General features: G+C 37.1%; 1 long non-coding RNA gene across 1 annotated transcript; it reads left to right on the top strand.

The window, feature by feature from the left end:
- Window positions 1–1,253: 1,253 nt before the first annotated feature.
- LOC115919318 lies at window positions 1,254–5,266 on the top strand. The gene is made up of 3 exons (XR_004061797.1): window positions 1,254–1,458; window positions 1,890–2,283; window positions 4,774–5,266. It is a non-coding gene; the product is annotated as an uncharacterized LOC115919318 (long non-coding RNA).
- Window positions 5,267–8,331: the final 3,065 nt, after the last annotated feature.

An 8,331-nucleotide genomic window follows, 5' to 3' on the forward strand; every position in this document is an offset into this window, starting at 1 on the left:
AAGCCAGCACACAAATGGGTCATTTTTTACTTGCATGTGCCCTCTATATTTACACTCAAGGGTCTCATTGTTAGTTAGACAAAGATCCATTAATCCGTCCTTTGGATTTGACCTCATGCAAGTTTTAACACCTCCCCTCAACAGCCATCAATGGTCAAGAGGATGATGAGAGGGTATATAAACAAGTTTTAGATTTTATAGATTCTTGGTTGTTGATTGTTAGTCTTAAGCTTCCAGTTTTATGATTACCTCTCCAATCTCTCAGGTTCATCATGATGATAGGTTGATGAAGGCAGGTGCTTGTGAATGGGGATGTATGTGCCAGTCTGAAAAGCTAGACAAGCTTCGGTCCCATTCAGACCTGATGCTGTAAACTGCCTTAGATAACCATTACAGCAAAATCTTTGTGTAAATGAATGAATGAAGTGCCTTTGTTGGTTGGGAGTGGTAGGGGAGGGGTAAAAAAGGAAAATGTGGGTAACGATGGAACCTCAACATATGATTTTTGTGTTTTAGAATGAAAAAAAGATGTGAAGCATGATATGCTTAGTTCATATGAGTCTAGGTTTATAATGGTTTACTGTTTCATGTCTAAAGGGGCGCTTATTCTGAACTCTACAGATGGTAGTTTGCAGACTGTTGATGGAGTAGTTTCATATCTGTGTCTGCCAGCCTGTCTTTTAGGGTGAAGGAGCTCCCTACCCCCTTAAATATTAAAAAATTAATTTGAGAATATACCATTTCAAGCTTCCATTTCATTAAAAGTAAAACAGCATCTGTCTTTTCCCTTTCCATTTTTGCGGTGTATTTTTCAATTTTCTTCATTTTTACAGGTTCTTATGATTATAAGTGCCTCAGATTGTAGAAATGTGTTTGTAGATGCTTCAGGTAAAAGAAATTTATTTTTAGGATTTAGGCGCTTTTCATAAACACTTGGTTAATTTTAAATTAAATCTAAGATGATGTGTGCAAGACTTTGGTTAGTCGCCATATAGGTTTTTTTTTCATAGATTGTTATTTAAATCATCCAGTCGTTCATTAATGCATAAAACTGTGTAACTCCCCCATCTTGATGTAAACCAAGCATATCATCCTTAATTGTCTAGCTAGTAAACCATAATGTCTTCACTGTCCGTGGTCTCATAAGCCCACGCTTTGTTTGACCACATGCATATCAAACACACGCATGCCCTAATGAAAGCCCTCCCTCTTTCTTCTCTCTACCCCATGAATAGAAACACTTGTTCCAGCCAGCTACGAGCAAACTCTCTAATCGAATTACAACTCTGTGCTTGCCTCAAATTAAAACCCAATCCAGTCTTGCTATCTTGGTGTCTCTCTGATGTTCTCTCATTGCCTAGCTAGTTAGCTCAAATCTTTGGTGGTGGTCTTGTACGTGTCATTCGGGTCACCTGTGCGAGGCTTGGATTTTTATTCTGTCTTATCATTGGAATAAGGGTTAAGTACTTTTCTTCTCTGAGATTCCACCTAATATGAGATTGATTGATCACCGAGTCTTTGCCCATACATGTTTTGTGGTGTAATGATTTATATATTGGCTTCACAGATCGCTGCATATCCTAAATACATATTGCCTCGCAATATTCCTCAATCTCAACTCGTAAAATTGAAAATATTTGGGGTATTTAAAATGATCTGATTGCAAGCTTCAGGTGTAAGGGTAGGGCATTCATACACCTTAAATTAGCTTTTATTGAGACTTTGATAAAGATCAAGGTTTTGACTTTAGTACCTGCACTCCTCAGGTATTTTTCTGGAAAAAAATGTACTTCATTTGTTGCCTTCTTCGTCATACTTCCTATTAAATGCTTGAAGGCATCACACGCCAAACCTTTCATGTTTTCAAACATTTATTTTTCTACATCCAGGTTGCCTTTGATTTGGAAAAGCGGTACATAGAGTGAGGGAGAGACCGATCGAGGGAACTATTCAAGTGAAGTTTGGACGGAGGCATCTTGGGATAGAATGTACACTGGCAGAATGGTCGGCAGACGGAATGACATGGGACAATGACCTAGGCTCTAAAGGAGAGGAAATTGGCAAAAGCATAGTGGCGTCAGATGCTTTCTATGCCCTGCCCATCACACAGGAGTGGATCAAGTGTTAAATGTTTACTAGCTGAGATGTGAAGTTCATACTTTGGATATTGCAGACTGTGGAATTAAAGAGCTTGGACTAAAGGATTGTTACAATTTGGACCACATTTCTTCAGCAGCAGTTTTTTAAATTTAATCTTATTCCTCAGAAGTAGCTGATATAAAGGTAAGTAACTTGGGTAATTACAACCTTTCTTTCCTTTCAGTTGTTTAATACAATTTCTACAGGCTTTTCTGTTTCACTTATTTTTGTCACTTCTGATCTCATTAATAACAAAATTATAATCTATAAGTATTATAAGTGTCAAGTGCAGTGTTAGAATATGCATGTCATCTGATTAAAGCGTATCCTTCTAATATAATAAATATATAATATAATCTAGTATTCTAAACAGTATGTAAACTAATTTAAAACAGAAAGGATAGAAACAAATTTTATGTTCTTGACATTACTATAATCCCAGGAATAATGCAATCCCTCTTCTTTTTTGATGCATTGTGAATGGAAGTTTATGAGGTCTTCATCATTCTTGAGGGGAGGAGCAGATTATGTTGAAAATACTTTTGTTTTTATTCACCGCGATATTCCTGCTCACCCTTTTTTATGGTACCATGATAGATCCTTTTCCACGCTTCTTCTTGGATGATATGAGTGGATATTACTAGCATTGAATTTACTGGAAGAGTGTCAAGGAGGAGTTGATGTGGTAATTTTCATGCACTTTTAGGTACTGCTAGCTGACACTTGAATGTGGCAAGGTTCATTTCATGTCAAAAACCTTTTTCCTTAAAATTGCTTTCTTCACCACACTGTCACTAAAATTCATTTTGAGTAACTCTATGAGGAACTACCATGAAACGCAACAAACCGTCTTGTTATTCCTGTATTCTATATCACTCAAACCAATAAAGTCGCTGCCATGACGCGAGCGCGACAGGTAAACGGATACATGGCAAACGAGCCGAAAGGTATGATATCGTATTTAGCCCGGAGCTTTGTTATTGTAACCAGGGCCTAATGGGAAACCAACAACTTGATAATTAGATGCAATTGTTTGAAGGTTTGTGTGCGCTGCAGGAAAAAGAATGCCTCTAATCAGATTTAGCCGTCCTATTTTGACCCCAGCAAGATTGAAAATAAATGACCATTTTGGTGTCATATGAACCCAAGCAACAACAGACTAGAATGAAATTAATCTCCAATCATAATTCTTTTGGTATAATGATTGTGTAAACAGTGATGTTGTTACAGGAAGAATGTTTGTCAAGATTTTCTTGGTCTACGTCATTCGATTGAAATTCTAGGAATATCAAAGCTGATTTGGAAAGTTTGCACCAATAGTCTGTTCAGATTAAAAGAAATTCATACGTAACTCTTGTAAAGAAACATTGTATAAAGAATGATGGTATAATTAAAGGAGCATACAGACTAGAAAACAACATTGTATAAAGAAATTAATTTTGAAGAGGCCAGTTAACATGACAATTGGCCAATCATTAGTGTACACTCACAATAAGCCCCGCCCTGTTATGCAACTTTTGTACGACGCAACATTCAGACTTAGGTGGGACCCTGATTCTTTATCGAGTTTTTGTGCGAAACAATACTTAGACAGGCATTTCTCTTCACAGTGTTTCCTTATATGATGTTCAGACAAGGAACAATTTAATTACTTAATATTTAACTAGATACAAGACTTGTATAGCTGTATGATGAATGATGGTGCAGTGAAGCCTGTCTATATGTACAGGTTCCTTTAGTACATGTTTCACTAAAGCAGGTTTGACTGTACCAGGTAGTGTGAACACGGGGCAAGAGAGTCAAATAAAGGCCAAGAATAACATCATATCAAGCAGTTGTGGCTAGAATGTGTCAGATGAAGTGAAACTTGAGCTATGAAAACATAGTATCAAGTTGTTTTTCAGACACACTGTATGTGAGAATTACATGTTCCTTGGAGTACAGGTTGGAATATTTGCCAACATCATGTTCAGGGGCAAAGCAGCCACAATACAAACAAATAATTTTCTTACATTGTACTATTTAGCAGGAACAGGAATTAAGCAGTTAAAATGGCTGTAATTTGATTTTGAAAGGATGTTCCTTAAAATACAATTTGGATTTTTCGCCAACTCAAGTACAGGGGAAAAGCGGCCAAGATATAAACAAATAGTTCTTACATGGTAAACTTTAGCAGGAACAGGAACTAAACAGTTTAAAATGGCTGTAATTTGATTTACCACAATTTAGGCTATTCATGATAAAGGGAATTTGTCATAAGTCAAAATTTAGACATAAAACTACATTTCTAAAACTTCTAAAAGCATGTTAGAATTAAGTTGAAAATGTTGAGATTGACTTTTAGCAGATGAATGTAAGTGTTTTATACCAACATTTTGCCTCTCTTGACCCAGGGGTATAACAGGGTACATGGTAATATCTGGTGAAATGATAATTGCAACGCTCTTAGAAAAAAAAAGGAAAAAATTAAGAAACCACCCTAGATATAAAAAAATAATATTTATAATGATAATTATAATAATAATGAATAATACAAATCATAACAATATTAACTATAACCATGATAATTATATCGTTTTCATTTTCATTCTTGAAGCCACAAATGAGTGATTAATATCATATTTTTCTTTCCAGTGGAGAGATATTGAGAGCAGTAAGAGAGGGATTCCTTGTCTATCACAGGCATGGAGGTGTCCATGTGTATCCTGTTGGTGCTCTCCTTGATTCATCTAGCTGCCTCTCAGCTTCCCAGAGGTAGACTCCAGTCATCGTATCAATGGAGAACAGGTAAGATACTTTCTTTTTACCAGACTGCTATGAAAGCATATTGTGTATGCTGTGTCAGCAGCCAGGGCTCTCATGCCACTGTGAGGGACCTTATGAGAATTAATGCCTTACCAAAGGGTGCTAGCGTATCGACTGGGTTTCAAATCTGGAACCTTCCTAGTTACAATGCTAATGCTCTAACACTGAGCCATCAAGCCTCCATAGAATTTTTTTTTTTAAACTGTGATTTACAAATATTGCTTCCATCTTCTCCATTACATAATAGTGTTTATGGTATTTGAAACAGGATGGAAGCATTCAGCCATACCAGCAGAAGAAAAAAGTTTTTGAAAATTGCATTCTCACATAAATTTGTGAGTTGTATCTCCAAAAAAAGGATTTCTAAACTTATAAAGAGTTCTGACAAATTTAAAGATTCAAAATCATAAAGAGCTTCCATGAACAAATAAGTATTTTTTTGAAAAAATACATAACAGTAAGATGTAGGTTGTTGAAATATAAAGTAAAACATTACCTTCATTTCAATTGTAAAATTACAAAACCCTGGCCCAGTTTTTGAGATGGGATACTTGTCTTCATGCAACAAAAATAAGAACAAGAGGGAAAAGCTAGAACACGATGTGTGAGAATTCAACAACTTGTGGTCTCCTTTTTCAATTTGGCTTGCCACTATCTTGACAGGCAGTAGACATGACTCAGGACAAGATAGTGGTGGAGTCTACAGGTATTTTACATGATCAGCTTTATATTAATGAAAAGCAGTGGTCGCCCTGCGGAAGTCACATTGGCATGCAATGCAAGAGAAAGAGGAGCGACTCTCTAGTTCTTTCTTTGATCCATCACGCAATGAATCGGCCATTATGGCAATCGCTGATCAGATTTTAGCCGCAGAGCACCAATCTATCAGAGTGGACCACATATTCACTTATTACTCACAAATTTTTCAAATGCCGCTTGTGGGCCAGGGCAGCCAGTGAACTTCTTGTCTGCCATTCTGTTGAAGTGCCGTCTTTTCAATAATGGATTATATATTAAGCCGCTCCTCTCAAAACCCACTATCTTGACATCATTTTTTTTCTCCATATATTTTCATGTTTCATGCATGTTGCAGTTATTATCCCATTAGAGAGTTATTTATAGATCAGTGTATAGTTTAAAAGAGCTGTATTTTTAGTATGAACAAAAATGAAGGAGCAAAACACTGTCCAAAGTAACATTAACAAACTAGATCAAACTGAAATCAGAGAAGTTCATCTTATCTTTAAAATGTATTGAATATGTAAGTAAGTCTTGTTTAGAGTTAAGGTGAGTTTAATGTGGTGATATAGGATTAAAATTGATCAGTACATGAAGTTGAAATAATCTTCAACCAGTTTAAGTGACAGATTTGTCTAATCAGAGTCGACCATGTTCAGTCGATATTTCATAGGGCTCTATGCAGTAGGGTTCAAATGTTGAACACTGACCAAAGAGTGATGACGAATTGTGAATACTCCTTGGAGATTGGCAGGAAAAGCAACCACTCTCTGCATTTATTGTGCAACAAATTATCTAAATTGGGGCTGAGAGAAGTAGAAATTAGACCCCCGTAATATCAAATGAACAAAATATAGATCTAAGCAGTAGACCAAGATGATGACTAATAAAATTGCGGTGTCTGTCTTCGCCACCCCCCCCCCCCCCCCCCCCCACCACCACCACCATAAAAAGAAGAAAAAAATTACGAATGAAATATTTGATTGGTATGTGGCTTAGGCTCATCAATTTTAATCTCTCTCATGATTATATAAATACCAGTTGAGACATTTCAAATAAATTAAATTGGAATAAAAATAGTGGAAGCCCTGGATGAGGATGAAGAAAAGTGGATATTGGGAGAATCCTTGTCATTAGTCGAGGGAATTCCTTGTGGTGAGAGAGAGTAATTCATTATATTTGAAAGAAGTTCTTTGATGTCAGTTTTATATCCATGAGTCACCCCCATCCATCATTTCTACCAATGACGGGATGGTCATTGAGTCTTTTCTTTCTTTCTGTAGGCCGCAGCAGAAAGACACAATTGGGCCATGGTTACTTTGATTTTATCTCCTTTGTCCATTGCTTGAGTGGAGTGGTATGATTGATATAGAGCATTTGAATGACATCATTCCCTTTTTATGAAGTGTGTAAGACTTTTTTTCCAAAAAGATTTTTTTCTTTTTTTTCTCAAGAGCATTACCTCCATTGGGTGGTCAGAGTCATTAATTTTTGTATTGCGGACAAGAAGACAAAACTGAAAACTCTTTGTTCTGAAAAAAGGAGATGGATGTAGAGAACCCCTTTAAAAGCTAAAAGTCCACATCCTGCTTCGATGGAAACGGACGGTGGAGAAACATCCTGCAAGAGCGCAGAATTAGTGGAAACCCTGGGATCTCAGGAGGCAGAACACTACAAAACAAACTTCATTCACACACACGATCACGGCTAGCCCTGTCAATACTCGTCGCCTTGTACACCCATCAATTAGTGCAGCCACAGTTTGAACAAGGGATGAAAGAAAAGAACACGTCGTTCTGCTGACTGTGGTTCAAAGGCTTTTAGCTTGAGCATACAAAACGAAGATCAGCGCTCCACTCCTTCTCCCAGCCACCATACATAATTTCTTCGTTTTAGGCGGCAGTAGGCTACTGTCTGCCTTTTAGCAATTGAATAAGATTGGTCCCAGAATGAGTGCATATTTGCCACTTGGTTTCAATGAAGCTCAATAACAGTACGAGTGTAGTCTGCAAACACTTTTCCATTCAATCTCGGTTATATGGAGAGGTAATACAATTATTATAACCCCCAGCAAATCTAAACCAACAAAGAAATGACGACCAAAGCTAGGGCGGGACTTCCCTTGTACCCTCTAACCAGTGGCTCTTCTCTTTTCAATTTCTCTCATGCTCTTAGACAATCATTGCAGGTCTTTTCCCATTGGCATTCAAAGTACTGTTCTGTATATCACCCACAGGCACATCAGCCTTCATATTGTGCTACCGGACATAAAGCTTAGGCTGTAGGAACAGAGTTACCCATTTGCTCAATCAGAGACAGCTTTCTTGAAGTCTTAGCTAGACCCAGTCTGAGTCACAACCATAGAGTGTGGTAGAGCTAGAGTATTGGATTTATTGATCATTATTGGTAGTCTGAAGTGTTTGTTAAACCAACTCTGACATCCGCATGTATTCCTTAAGACGGAAACCCTGACTGGATGACTAAGTATCCTGAACAAAGTATCCATTCTCAATATAGTTATTTTGCAGTAATAACAGAGATTATTTTGGGATGCTGAATAGTTTTCATCATATTCTCAAATTGACTTTATCGGAGGGTAATCCATCAAAGAAGTTTGGGGCTACGTCTTTGATATGCCTGCTCCAAATT

Source organism: Strongylocentrotus purpuratus, unplaced genomic scaffold (assembly GCF_000002235.5).
Source record: "Strongylocentrotus purpuratus isolate Spur 01 unplaced genomic scaffold, Spur_5.0 spur5_scaffold_6, whole genome shotgun sequence".
Lineage (NCBI taxonomy): Eukaryota > Metazoa > Echinodermata > Echinoidea > Camarodonta > Strongylocentrotidae > Strongylocentrotus > Strongylocentrotus purpuratus.